The 15,900-nt window shown below is 34.8% G+C and overlaps 1 protein-coding gene and 1 non-coding gene across 2 annotated transcripts in view; both read left to right on the top strand.

Moving 5' to 3' along the window:
- LOC128987739 (uncharacterized) overlaps window positions 1–15,900 on the top strand; it is a 282,377-nt gene that overhangs the window by 17,036 nt on the left and 249,441 nt on the right. Inside the window, exon 2 of the mRNA XM_054408744.1 lies at window positions 6,288–6,336. The gene's annotated coding sequence lies outside the window, so the exon portion shown is untranslated. The remainder of the gene's footprint in view (window positions 1–6,287; window positions 6,337–15,900) is intronic.
- Window positions 9,721–9,792, top strand: Trnag-ucc (transfer RNA glycine (anticodon UCC)). Its single transcript has one exon. It is a non-coding gene; the product is annotated as a tRNA-Gly (tRNA).

Raw genomic sequence — 15,900 nt, 5'->3', positions numbered from 1 at the left:
TGTTCAGTGTTCAGTGTTTAGTATGCTGTATGTGGCTCACAGCTGCACGCGTCACTACGGCTCATTGACTTCTTGTGTCTTCCAAACATATTAACAGGGGACCTGCACCTATAGTAGTACTCTGCTAACATTGTGACTCACTACATTGTGTTCAGTGTTTAGTATGCTGTATGTAGCTCAGAGCTGCACGCGTCACTACGGCTCATTGACTTCTTGTGTCTTCCTAACATATTAACCAGGGACCTGCACCTACAGTCGTACTCTGCTAACATTGTGACTCACTACAGTGTGTTCAGTGTTTAGTATGCTGTATGTAGCTCAGAGCTGCACGCGTCTATACGGCTCATTGACTTCTTGTGTCTTCCAAACATATTAACCAGGGACCTGCACCTACAGTAGTACTCTGCTAACATTGTGACTCACTACAGTGTGTTCATTGTTTAGTATGCTGTATGTAGCTCAGAGCTGCACGCGTCTATACGGCTCATTGACTTCTTGTGTCTTCCAAACATATTAACCAGGGACCTGCACCTACAGTCGTACTCTGCTAACATTGTGACTCACTACAGTGTGTTCAGTGTTTAGTATTGCTGTATGTAGCTCAGAGCTGCACGCGTCTATACGGCTCATTGACTTCTTGTGTCTTCCAAACATATTAACCAGGGACCTGCACCTACGGTCGTACTCTGCTAACATTGTGACTCACTACAGTGTGTTCAGTGTTTAGTATGCTGTATGTAGCTCAGAGCTGCACGCGTCTATACGGCTCATTGACTTCTTGTGTCTTCCAAACATATTAACCAGGGACCTGCAACTACAGTAGTACTCTGCTAACATTGTGACTCACTACAGTGTGTTCAGTGTTTAGTATGCTGTATGTTGCTCAGAGCTGCACGCGTCTATACGGCTCATTGACTTCTTGTGTCTTCCAAACATATTAACCAGGGACCTGCACCTACGGTCGTACTCTGCTAATATTGTGACTCACTACAGTGTGTTCACTGTTTAGTATGTAGCTCTGAACTGCACGCGTCACTACGGCTCATTGACTTCTTGTGTCTTCCAAACATATTAACCAGGGACCTGCACCTACAGTCGTACTCTGCTAGTATTGTGACTCACTACAGTGTGTTCAGTGTTTAGTATGCTGTATGTAGCTCAGAGCTGCACGCGTCACTACGGCTCATTGACTTCTTGTGGCTTCCAAACATATTAACCAGGGACCTGCACCTACAGTAGTACTCTGCTAACATTGTGACTCACTACAGTGTGTTCAGTGTTTAGTATGCTGTATGTAGCTCAGAGCTGCACGCGTCACTACGGCTCATTGACTTCTTGTGTCTTCCAAACATATTAACCAGGGACCTGCACCTACAGTAGTACTCTGCTAACATTGTGACTCACTACAGTGTGTTCAGTGTTTAGTATGCTGTATGTAGCTCAGAGCTGCACGCGTCTATACGGCTCATTGACTTCTTGTGTCTTCCAAACATATTAACCAGGGACCTGCACCTACAGTCGTACTCTGCTAACATTGTGACTCACTACAGTGTGTTCAGTGTTTAGTATGCTGTATGTAGCTCAGAGCTGCACGCGTCACTACGGCTCATTGACTTCTTGTGTCTTCCAAACATATTAACCAGGGACCTGCACCTACGGTCGTACTCTGCTAACATAGTGACTCACTACAGTGTGTTCAGTGTTTAGTATGCTGTATGTAGCTCTGAACTGCACGCGTCTATACGGCTCATTGACTTCTTGTGTCTTCCAAACATATTAACCAGGGACCTGCACCTACGGTCGTACTCTGCTAACATAGTGACTCACTACAGTGTGTTCAGTGTTTAGTATGCTGTATGTAGCTCTGAACTGCACGCGTCTATACGGCTCATTGACTTCTTGTGTCTTCCAAACATATTAACAGGGGACCTGCACCTACAGTCGTACTCTGCTAGTATTGTGACTCACTACTGTGTGTTCAGTGTTTAGTATGCTGTATGTAGCTCTGAACTGCACGCGTCACTACGGCTCATTGACTTCTTGTGTCTTCCAAACATATTAACCAGGGACCTGCACCTACGGTCGTACTCTGCTAACATAGTGACTCACTACAGTGTGTTCAGTGTTTAGTATGCTGTATGTAGCTCAGAGCTGCACGCGTCACTACGGCTCATTGACTTCTTGTGTCTTCCAAACATATTAACCAGGGACCTGCACCTACGGTCGTACTCTGCTAACATAGTGACTCACTACAGTGTGTTCAGTGTTTAGTATGCTGTATGTAGCTCTGAACTGCACGCGTCTATACGGCTCATTGACTTCTTGTGTCTTCCAAACATATTAACAGGGGACCTGCACCTACAGTCGTACTCTGCTAACATTGTGACTCACTACAGTGTGTTCAGTGTTTAGTATGCTGTATGTAGCTCAGAGCTGCACGCGTCTATACGGCTCATTGACTTCTTGTGTCTTCCAAACATATTAACCAGGGACCTGCACCTACGGTCGTACTCTGCTAACATAGTGACTCACTACAGTGTGTTCAGTGTTTAGTATGCTGTATGTAGCTCTGAACTGCACGCGTCTATACGGCTCATTGACTTCTTGTGTCTTCCAAACATATTAACAGGGGACCTGCACCTACAGTCGTACTCTGCTAACATTGTGACTCACTACAGTGTGTTCAGTGTTTAGTATGCTGTATGTAGCTTAGAGCTGCACGCGTCTATACGGCTCATTGACTTCTTGTGTCTTCCAAACATATTAACCAGGGACCTGCACCTACAGTCGTACTCTGCTAGTATTGTGACTCACTACTGTGTGTTCAGTGTTTAGTATGCTGTATGTAGCTCTGAACTGCACGCGTCACTACGGCTCATTGACTTCTTGTGTCTTCCAAACATATTAACCAGGGACCTGCACCTACGGTCGTACTCTGCTAACATAGTGACTCACTACAGTGTGTTCAGTGTTTAGTATGCTGTATGTAGCTCAGAGCTGCACGCGTCACTACGGCTCATTGACTTCTTGTGTCTTCCAAACATATTAACCAGGGACCTGCACCTACGGTCGTACTCTGCTAACATAGTGACTCACTACAGTGTGTTCAGTGTTTAGTATGCTGTATGTAGCTCTGAACTGCACGCGTCTATACGGCTCATTGACTTCTTGTGTCTTCCAAACATATTAACAGGGGACCTGCACCTACAGTCGTACTCTGCTAACATTGTGACTCACTACAGTGTGTTCAGTGTTTAGTATGCTGTATGTAGCTCAGAGCTGCACGCGTCTATACGGCTCATTGACTTCTTGTGTCTTCCAAACATATTAACCAGGGACCTGCACCTACGGTCGTACTCTGCTAACATAGTGACTCACTACAGTGTGTTCAGTGTTTAGTATGCTGTATGTAGCTCTGAACTGCACGCGTCTATACGGCTCATTGACTTCTTGTGTCTTCCAAACATATTAACAGGGGACCTGCACCTACAGTCGTACTCTGCTAACATTGTGACTCACTACAGTGTGTTCAGTGTTTAGTATGCTGTATGTAGCTTAGAGCTGCACGCGTCTATACGGCTCATTGACTTCTTGTGTCTTCCAAACATATTAACCAGGGACCTGCACCTACAGTCGTACTCTGCTAGTATTGTGACTCACTACTGTGTGTTCAGTGTTTAGTATGCTGTATGTAGCTCTGAACTGCACGCGTCACTACGGCTCATTGACTTCTTGTGTCTTCCAAACATATTAACCAGGGACCTGCACCTACAGTCGTACTCTGCTAACATTGTGACTCACTACAATGTGTTCAGTGTTTAGTATGCTGTATGTTCTTAACTATCAATGATTACCATACGTATAATTGACCGTCAGAATAAGATTGAAACAGTTATGTAAGCTTCGTCACTTATCTCACATGGTAGCTTAGTAATGATGTAAGAAATGTAATTAGTTGATAACACGCACATTGTTGTTAGAGTTGATAATAGGATTGTTTATTTTATCAGTACAATACTAAGGTCACCGTTTCTATGATAACATTTTTGAGATAACTCTTTTATTATGGTGCTGTGATAGAATGCTACATAAATGAAAACACTATAATATCGTGTCCTAAATTCTTTTTACTACCCCGTAAAGAAGGAAAGTTTTTATGTAGCATTGTTTGGAAATTGATTTCATTGTTGCACTTCATTTGATTAAATCAAACTTGCTGAATGGTAAATCCCGTAAAATGTTTTAATTGGACTCCGTTTTGCCCGGCGAGTGGTGTCGTTCGTTTTTTTTATCCCACACAACGCGTGGGGTGAATGGTTGACATGTATCAATGTGTTTATACCAGTATACTACTTTTAAATTATACACATTTTAATCATAACTTTAAAAACACATTATCTAAATTGGAATTATTAGGATTAATTTCATTATAAAAAATACACAAAACCCAGTATTTTAGATGGAAATTCTCATTTTAATTACAATGTATACCAAATGTATACTAAATGTGTATACCAAATGTGAAGAGACCAAACATTGTTTCATGTCATGACAGCTTTACACATATCTTTGAAAATCTCAATAAATAAAATCGTACTTGCCACTTCACGATTTCACTGTCGTTAGTTTTTAACGGAAACTTCGAAAATTTAACGTGAAGCAATACAACCTGACCCAGTGACCCATGATGCAGTAAGTCATATATTATTATTTCTTATTGTGTAGATACAAATATTGTAGTGCATTGTAGGCCATAATTTATGAGTTTCTGATCAAAAGTAAAGAATTATTCAGTATCCATCAATGACGTTTTTGGGCAAAAACAACCTGAAAAAGTACTGGAAATACAAAATTACCCTTACCCTAAACTATTTTTACGAATTAATAGACTTTACTTTCAAGCGAAGTGCATGTCTTACGGTATTAATGTTTTGACCAAAAAGTAAATTTTAGCCTGTAAAATGTACATTGTAAGTAAGATAAAAACATCAAGCGGAATTAGAGAATTTAAAGGGTGGGGCATTATTCACATATTAATTTAACCAAACATTATGAGGCTATATTTGAAATACGTGTAAAATACGCGTAAAAAATCTCCGTATTTGAAAACATTATAAACAGTCTACTTAAATTTGTAATCGATGATGTAATCTGTTGTACTATAAGCCTAGAAGTAAATGCCATGTGTTACTATAAGGACATGACTGTCATCCTGTGCCTCTGATGTCCTTTATTCGCCCAGGAGATTCCGGCCAAGGTCATCGAAGGTCCTTGAAGGTCCTGGTTGATTAGGTAACCTGTAGCTCGCTCGCCTTTAACCTTCTCACTGAAGCCTATTTATAAGTCTACAACGCTTGGTGAAATCCTAATAAGTTTATAATGTCATAAAGTAGTATGTCTTAAATTATGATAGTCAAGGACAGCTGGGTCTAGCATCGAAAAATAATAGTATATTTTTCGTCATATTGTAGCATTATTTTAACACACTATGTGACACAATTAAATATTTTTCACTTAAATACAACCTCTCAAAACTACAACCTCTTAAAAACGCTTTTTACTCCCTAGAGAGTACAAATTATACTACATTAAAATGGCTGTTTTTTGCTGCATGACGAAAAATCTTAATAATCTTTTCAGGGTAACCATTTCTAACGAAAAGACACGTTGGTGTAGAAAATACTCATTTAAACCTACATAGTTATAACAAATCTTTGGTTCCGAGTACAGATGATTATACCCCTTGTCTATCCATAGATTTAATTATGTGTTTAAAAATAGTTTTTAAGCTTCAAGTTCTTATTTCCGTTTTAAAGGTTGATAATGTTTAGCAGTATAGATGAAAGTTCTATTTATCACTTTCATTTACAGCTTAAATATCTAAACATAGTTTTGAAATTATGTACTGCAAATTTGCAATAAATATTTTTTTTTTTAATTATGTATTGCAAATTTGTAAATAGGTTTTATTAATTCTTTCTTGTGTAAGCTTCATCATATTTTTTTAAATTGTTGTGTAAATGAGGTTTAATGATTATCCTTTTTACCACCAACGCTTTAGTGAAAATAATTGAAGAAAACACAACTCTTTAAGTTTTGTATTTGTGTTTTTTTACGCCAATGTCACTGGTGTGTTTTTCTTATCCCCGCCTTCCAAACCCCAGAAAGGTTAATTTTTAATATCCTTCATAACAGTCTATGCTAATTTTATATCCAACACATGGCATTTATTAATATTTTATTATTATATGATCTAGATTAATTAACTAATTTATTTTTTGTTACAGACATGGGCTAACCACAAGCGATTTGGGATTATTTGGTGCTCCTTAAAAGGTAAATATTGTTTATTTTGTGTTTTACATCGTTCCAAGGAACTCGTTACAAAAGGAACTAAGTAAAGTGGAAGGTTTACATTTCGTTAAAGAGTGATAAAAAGTTAAGAGTTTATCAAGCTTAATTACTTTGCCTTGATGATATTAAGAGCCGTTCTTTGCTCGGCATAATAAACTGGAATGGAATTGCCGGTAGAATTGGTCAGACAATTATCTGAAACAATTAAACATTCATCGTTTATTAGGCTTATTATTTATTATACCTATTGATATACTTGTGTTTTGAATTCAGAAGAGTTATATGATTGTCAAATGATTAACTAATAAACTTGTTACAGATGTAAATTATTTTTAATTCATTGTCAGTTAAATTTTTAATTTTAAAATTACATACTATCGACACTATAAAATGTCAGTTAAAGAGACCGAATTTAGATGTTCCAGTCGAAACATACTGTCATTAAGCATCTCCAGTATATTTACAGATGAACCTCGATAACAAGAGTGTCCATAAAAAGTCACACTTGATAACAAGTGACATTTTCAAATCCCTCTGAATTTATTTTACCCTAATCACAAGCTATTGCTTACCTCTACAAGACATCAATTTTGAAAACAATTCTTAATTACCATATATATTTAAAAATCCACAACACGTATCCATCCCACTCCAGTGTACATAAGCCCTAGCTAAACAATTACCTACAAAAATCCGTTTGACCACAGAATTAAGAGTGGTTTCCCAAACTATTGCACTTTTACCCCTTTGGCTTATACTGTGGTAAGACATTTTTGAGGCGGTGTATCTGGTGTCAGTAGTCAGTAAACGTGATCTATTATAACATTGGTGTTCACCGGTCCTATCAGACTGCCCTGAGGGACCCCAGTAGCTTCTCCGCGTAGACCTTGCCAGCCTTGAAGGTCGTTGACCCTATAACGGGCCCATTCATGTTGTGGATCCTCACAGCCCGTGCCCAACCTGCGACTCACATTTTTGTTTAGCTGGTTACAATTTGTACCGTTTTATTTTGGGAAGCGCTGGTGATTGCGTTTTGGGACGGGGATGGTCGAGGTAATTGTGGGATTTATGTCCAGAGGTTTCTGGTTCAAATCTCGTCACCTCCAATGGCTTATAGGTTTTTAGGTATGTGATTACATCGTATACCAGTGGTTATAGTAAATAGTATAAGCTACCATGACCTATCTACAAATAAATTGTCTTTTTTGCAAAGATTGTTTTTTATTTAGGACACTCTTCTACTCAAAATTAATTATGATTTTTCTATTGCGGCTGCTTTGTCAGCAATCTGCTATATACAATTTAGATACTCGTGTAGTCGTCTTGAGTTCATGAGTAGCGAACTGATTTTTCTAATAGTGCAATTGTTGTTTAATTTAATTTAATTTAATTTTGATTAAGTTGAAATGAATCAAAACATTTCATGAAGTGTAAAGTGTCAGTTCTACCAACCGTATGTAAATGAAAATACTCATGGTTAGGTGTCATGTGTAAACACAAACAAAATATATCCCCCTTAAACATTGACATCACAATCCAAAATTCGCCCTCACATTTCTTTTTAATAACCAATAGATTGCTACAGAGATTTTAATTTTTGAATTTTTATATAAAATCTGGCACAAAACAATGCTGAAAAGTTTCGACGGAATTCATCAACGGAGTAATTTAATTTTTCGCAACAAAAGAAGTGTTATTACTTTTACACTGGTGGTGGCGACGTGATAAAATAAACTGTTTGAGTTTCGGACGACTGGACGCGGAGGTTATTGCGATGAGTATTTTGATGGGGAGGGGGAGGGGGTGGAATATTGGAACTTTTAAGAGCGGCTGCCCATATGGTTATACAATCAGCTGATCGACTACTCTCACTATTTTTGATAGTACCTGGGGACAGAGCCATGGCTCGGTGTAGTTTATTTCGATTGTACAAGTAATATAAAGGAAATTCACGTTTTATTTCCAACTATGTTTGGCTTTTATTATACAGGTTTCAGTGGAATTTCAATTTATTATGATGGAAATTTTAACCTGGCAATCCACACTACATTAATTTATTTTACAGTCAATGAAAGGTTTCTCGTTCATACTTGCATAAACATTGTTTTGGCATTTTGTTTAAATAAAAACAGCTGATTACTTTGGTGATTAAGTTTTGATAGGAGAGAGCCAAGTTAAATAATGAGTATTTGATCGGAACTTGAAACTATTTTCACCTATATCGAGTTATTTTAGTGTAATCTTTGCTCAATAGTAACAACTGATTTTTTTACCTTTTGTACTGTATTTTTTAATTTGCTAGTATACTGTAGGTGGATGGCTTATTATGAACACATGTTACAGCTTACAAGTATTTTGTTTATTTTTTCCTTGTTATGTTGTTCAACCAATATGGTTACTTGGCAACCCATAAGGTCAATGTTAAAAAGTTTTGACTTTCAATTTAATTTGTTTACGTAATTCGACTTTTTTGGCAGTTTTAATTGCCTTAAACACGTTTTTAGGCCAGAAATTAATTATTTACAACATTTGAAGGAAATCGTCGAAGCCGTTTTCGAGATCTTTTGTACAAGCAAACATTGCTCATATGTATAGGATTACAAGGGGCAATACCTTGTTTATTGAGTTTTTACAATTATTTTGATTGCTACTCATCACATTATCCATAGTATGTTTTGATTTTTATTTTGGTCATATATTTTTTTTCTGTGCACGTTCATTACAATGTACAAATTAACTTATCTTTGATGAATTATATATTTAAAATTACGGTTTCATATCGGCACGATACATACTGCGTTTTATAATTGACTTAAAATAGTGTAAGTAGACTTCTCATCATTATGTAAATGCATAGTTTTAACATACTACTCATAATCATAGTTTTTGTGGATTAGCCTAAGTCAATGCGGTGCTTGTTTCTGTATAGCCTATTGTTTTTTTCTAATTTTAGTGATGTTATTTAACCACTTTTTAAACAGTTTTAACTAAACATATCTAATTATTAAAAGGTTCATTGTTTTATGGAATTTTACCAAAAGAATGGTAATTATTTTACCAGAAATGATACAAATAAAAGAAAGACACTTTGAGTGGCTCATTAAACTATGGTTTTATACAAATTTATTTGGCCAATCCTATATGTTTAATCTCTATACTTTGAGTGCCCAAAAGGCAATTCTCTCAGATTTTCCGATCACGACCATTTTAAATTCACTTGCTTAATTCTGACAATGCTCAAACAATATGCTCGATGGATCAGCGTCTGTATGTTGCCATCTTCAGCTCGACTCGTCGCATCGCATCGCTCGCAAGACTTGTGAAGTGAAAGTAACGTACATACAGAACATCGTCTGTTATCACCGTGCGATGGTGGTGTAATGGTCAGCATAGTTGCCTTCCAAGCAGTTGATCCGGGTTCGATTCCCGGCCATCGCAATAAAATTTTTCTCATTTATATTACCACCTTTTAAATTTTTTAAATTAGCTAATAATATATGTGTTTGAATGTTTGTGTTTTGTTCTTAGTTGGTAATTAAACCATTTTATTCAACTACTAGTTTTAAAATAGTTTTATAAATTATCAGCAATAAATTTTCAGAAATTTTCATTTTCATTCACATTTTCAATCAATGAATAAATAAAAATAATAATATCTTCACCCGACGAAAATGTGAAAGAATCATAACAATCTTTTGTTTTAGAGTGTTGCAAATAAACAGGCCTACGGTCGGAAAAAAAGAAATACGCTGGAGTAGCGTATTCTACTACTGTATGACAATAAGTGCACACGATGGGGGTTCTTTAGATATTCATTGACACGTAAAAATGATTGGCAACCACTTTTTATTCCACCCGCTATCGGATATGTGTTTTTAAACTTTTATTGGATGGTTATACAATAGACTTGACGTGAATCAGTTTACTTTTCAAGTAAATTTATCAATTAAATTACTAGTTGAGATTGCAAGTAAACTAAAATTTGTTTAGTAGTGTTTCTGTCATATGGTTGCATTTATTGTTATTATTTGAAAGTAAGTAAAATACAAATTTTACTTAAGGGTGTTCGATCGAAAATAAAATACTATTATTTTTTAAAGTATAATTGTTAAGGTCATTATAAGGGTAAGAAAGAATGTCACCTGAAATTTTTAAGTGGCCTAATAAGAGAGTTATGGGGCTTTTTAGTGCTAAATCCGTTTGCTTTCCAGCTTAAAAACGGTTTCGATTATATTCACCAAACTACTCTTAAAAATTCCAAAAAAATTAACATTGTATTTCCCATATCGTTTATAAATAAAAAAGTGACTTAAATAACCATTAAATTTAATTTTTTTTTCTTCGTCTTGCTTATTCAGTGGTTTGTTTCAATAGGTGATCCGTCACGTTTTATGTTGTTGTGTTGTGTTGTTGAAATTTCTCTAACTTTCTCCGCTGTTTGGTGAAATCAGCTTCCAAATAAAACGGAGGCGATGATCTCGGCCTACTGTAGGACGTTTGAACATTTTTAAATGGCAAATGCATTCTAATTTTTAAAAATATACATGGAAAATAAAGTGTTAATAGTTAATTAAGTTAAATGTAACGAGTATGAACGAAAAATTTAAATTACAATAAATATATAAATGAATAATAACAATAACAACTCAATTTCATACAAAATAATCAAAACATTTCTCTGTTAATATCTAAAGGTTTGACCAACAGTAATGTTTTTAATTACGCTACAGCCGTAAAACGAGTTGAGAGAAAGTATAATCTCGTAAATGGTTAACTGTGGGAGATTTAATTTCCCCGCGTGTATCACTTTATGTTTATTTTATATCACTATGATGTGAAACTTGAATCCTTCCTCCTTTGTTGAATATTAATTAGAGTGGGTGATTATATTTTGATATCATTTATCAAGTGTGCCTCTCATTTGGAAAGTTTACATTATTACTTTTGGAAATAGGTCAGTTTTCTTTGCTTATAAACCTTTCCGACCAAAAACATAAGCGGAAATACACGTAGATAGACGTAATTTAAAGTTCGTGATTTGCAATGCTGAGTTTGGTTATTAGATTTATTGCGGCATTTCTCATCACTATTGGTAGAAAAATACAACTCAATTTTGTATTTTTTTTTATACATAATGGAAATGTCTACAATAATATTGTAATACGTAACAATATTGTATTATTTCTACAATAATATTTTAATATTGTAGGTTAAATTATGGAAGTATATATCATTTCTTCAAATATTTCTTCCTAACTTTGTAAAATTGGATTACAAAACATTTCCAATAATGAGTGGCTAAAAGGAGGTAATCTTGAATTTATGAACAAGATACCATAACATATTTTTAGTTATATTTTATCAAGGTTTAACCAATAGATAGTAAAAAAAACTACTTATCATAACCACTACTTTGTGTAAAGGAAATGTATAGACAAAATTGATCAAATGGGGATAGAAGGTTAACCTAATCTTCGAAATAAAATTATCCTTCTTTTGCATATCTCCAAAAACGCTCAAGTAACAACGAATGGTATCCAAGTCGATGTTAGAAGTAGGTCGTCGTATACATGTCAAGGCCTTCTGTATCTTGAGTACGTTGTCAAGTCAAACCATTTACGATTATCATGACTTTTTACAGAAATTTATTTTGCATTTCTATTTTTTTTTTGGCGAAAGCCTGTTGAAATAATTTGACATGTGTGAATTTTATCACATTAGATCCATTGATTTTGATTACTGAAAGAAGTTCTGCTGAAAGATTGTACGAATGTGCCATGTCACGTTTAATTTTGGTGGCATCGACCAAATAGTTTCGTCTTATTTCAGAGTAAATATTACAATGCAGAGTACAATTTGGGAGCGTTGGTTTAACATTGCAAGTTAGGTAATAGATCAAATTAGGAATACTTTATTATAACATTCCCTTGTCATACTGATGTTTTTAATGCATGTTATAAGGACCAGCTTAATAATATCAGGGGTTTCTCTGTTAGTTTTTCTTACAATGAACACATACAAGTATTATAGTACACAATCATAGTATAAGTTCGGCATGGTCTAATTTTTCGGGCTGATCAAGAAAAGAACAGTACATACTGATGGGTTTTCAGCTGAACTAAGTTTTGAAGTAGTTGTTTTGTTCATTTAAAACTCGCTAAAACCATTCTATAACTTTAAATAATATCGGAATGTCTACTTCAGTCAGTAACAATTGTATAATAAAAGATTCTACTGTATAAAAATATCAAGTTTGTTTGTACCTTATCTTGTATTTACAAGAAATCCTTGATTTTCTCTTTGGAATTTGTGCATGCCATCTTACAAGTTCTTAAACGCAACTTTTAAAAGTCTTTCTAATAACTAATTTGGTTCTTTAATCATTAGCTGGTAGGGGGGGCTTAAATTAACACCGTAATGTACATTAGAATGTTATTTCAACGTCATGTTAAACCAGCAAGGGGTTAAAAGGTAAAGGGGTAGAACGGGGAGATTCCTAAAGAGGTTTGAGTGGAGAGGTAATTAGATAACATATTTCATGTTAATGAATCTTTTCCACCCTTTGTGGCCATGGACTTGGCTAAGTTGGGGAGAGAGGAGGAAAAAAGTTAAGCACCCGGGTTATCATCTGTCGTGGCTACCAAACTGGCCAAAAAGGAAAAAGTATTTTTGGAAAAAATATGTATATACAATTAGATGAAATAAATGTTTCGTGAAAGTATTGCAATCTATTTTTTGCGTCGACTTCATATTTCCAAAATTATCTCAGTCCATCATGTGTTAAATGATCGTTCACTAGGTATCGGAAATATTTTAATGCAGCAGTATTTAAACATTATTGGTAGATTTTTTTGTTTTTATTTTCCGTTACATTAGCAGGCCTATTTTAAATTTAGCGTCCCGGTAGCTTTCATGTGAAGGGGAAGAAGAAAAACAAGTCTCCCGCTTATTAATTGTTGTGGAATACCAAACTGGTAAAAAATTGAAAACATTAAGTTGCAATGATGTGTGTTTTATGTTCCCTGTTTTGGTTTATATTTTTTCTAAACTATCTTAATCAATAACATGTCGTAACATTTTTTTGGTAATAAGAGAAGTTTGGAAATGCACATAAAATATTTTAGGTATCTTCTTGTACTTCGGTGAACTTAAAACTCAATATTTTTTATTGAATCACTCACATAAATTGTATGTTAGTAAATTAATTCAATTTTCAATACCTTTACGCTTAAATTTGTTATTACTAATATTAATAATCTATAACTGTTAATCTATAAACAAAGCAGGATTAAATTCCTCCTCAGTGCTATGGTGGACTCACAACAATTACTCTAGCCGAGGGCGTGGACGCTAATTAAATTATTGCTGATAATATTTCCACGTAAAACTGTTTAATTTTCCGGCAAACTCTTCGCATTCCTGAAGGTTAATTTGTTTGTGTTCATCCCATGATAAAATTACATTAATTAATTGTTCAACTGGTCAAATAGTTCTCCTTGTACGTGATGAACTTAAGGTTGAATTCAGTTTATTTTTATAAGATTTTTTAACGATGTATTTTTGTTTTCACTTTTGTTCAAGATAACGACGTACGATGGACAATCAGCGTATAAAATTGTCAACCTTTAGAGTGAGTTTCTGTTTCGGTATTTTATAAGACTTTTTTATGATTTCTTGATTTTTTTCCTCTTAATCTTAGAATAGAAATGCTGAATTAACGTGTGCGGTTTATTAAACACGTTGCTATTTATTTTTAATTATTTTTTATTATAATCTGTAAGTATCGGATGCAGCTTTCTGCAACACAACTATTTCTCGATTTAACTCTAAAGCAATTCTGAAGGTAAGGCAGAAAAGGTTTATTAGGTTAACACGTTAAAAGATGCTTTACACAAGAATCTTCCCAAACAGGAGTTAAACAATAGAGCAAAGTTGACAAAGAAAGGGAATAAAAGGATTCGCGACTATAAAATATGTCACCTAATTACGTTTCCACATTTTCCGGTCCTTCCTTTACCTCGCCTGCTTTTCCTTCCTTATTTAACATTTCCAACTGATTATGAATAGACTCAAAACATTATCATGGTGTCAAAAACATTTAAGACATAGAATTGCTACAAGAACTAACTCTTGAACTGCTTACCTATTCAACTGTTATTCAATTTGAATAAGCAATTGGCTACAGTTTGTCCGTTTATACCCTGTTTGCTGAAAGCTTTGACTACACTGTTTGAATTGGAGATAATATTCCGAGTTTAAAGTTTTAGCTAGTTTTGAATACAAATGAGCGTAGTAAAACCTCTCTTCATGAGTTGAGTTTATTCATAGATTAAACATATTCTTTAAGGGAGTATGTTCTATGGTTTAGCCTAAGATTAAGGGAAAATCTATGGTTTAGCCTAACCGTTGAGCATACAATTAATAGTACTCATGGTCATGAGTTCTTAAATTATACATGACTATAACATTAGAAACGTAGTTTTTAGCGAATTTCCCATATAGGGAATAAGCTATTACCGTAGTACTCATAGTAAGACCTGGACCCGGGACCGATTTGCTTTTTCGTTTTTTCGTCGTGTTTTTTCGTTTGAGAGGCAAAAACATTATCCGTTCAAATTTATATATATGTCTGTTAGAACGATAACTCGAGCAAAAATGATCCGATTTTGATGACATTTGTTATAAACGTGTAAACCTACGTTTATTCGAACGAGTTCGCGAACCAGCATGATCGGGCTATAGGAACGGGGTTTTATGGGGTAAAAATGGGTTTTTTCTACTTTTGGCCCTAAAGACAAGACATGTGACAATTTCTTTCACAACCATTTTGCAGAGCTTAAAAGCAAATAATTTAGTATGTTTAAGTGTTATTATGCGCCTCTTACAGAGAAAAAAAATTTAAATTCCCATGGAGAATATATATACTGTTGTAGTTTGACTGTTTACGAACATAGTTTGATTAAATTTGGAAAATGCATTTATTTTGTACTAAACTATTAACATACAAAAAACTGTTTACGCTCCTTGTTGCAGCAAACCTAATTACTCGTTAATCTAATGATATTTAGATAGGCAATAAATGTGATATTTTTTCGGAGATATTTCATTGTAAATCCAACCAGGCAAATGGAAATTTGCTTAGTCTGCAGGTTTGCTGCGGCGGGGTATATTTTTATTACTTTTGTTTATTATAGTTGTTATTACGTTAAACTTACTGCACAATATGTTTAGCCTATGTATGTTTTCTGACGTTCATCTATGTGGTTAATTAATTAAATAATATATTCCCGAACATACAAACTCGATTAGTAAAAAATTAATATTGGATAAAATACTTCATAATCTTAAAAACACTACTATTTAATGTTTGAACTTTTTTGCACGTCAACGCTTATTAATATCTAAAATTATAAACAAGTTGCCAAGTGTGCGCTTTGTACCTTAACTTTTAAACTGGTCTCTCGGTATTTGAAATTCAATAAGTAAACTAAGTATCAAACTTGAAAACAGAATAAAGATTATTTGAAGCAGCGAGCCGCGCAGTTT

The sequence above is a fragment of the Macrosteles quadrilineatus genome, unplaced genomic scaffold (assembly GCF_028750875.1).
Source record: "Macrosteles quadrilineatus isolate MER2022 unplaced genomic scaffold, UCM_ALF_1.0 Scaffold_2__2_contigs__length_208266976, whole genome shotgun sequence".
In the NCBI taxonomy this organism is placed as follows: Eukaryota; Metazoa; Arthropoda; class Insecta; order Hemiptera; family Cicadellidae; genus Macrosteles; species Macrosteles quadrilineatus.
Note: the sequence above shows the minus strand (reverse complement) of the source record. Positions and strands in the feature narration are given on the sequence as shown.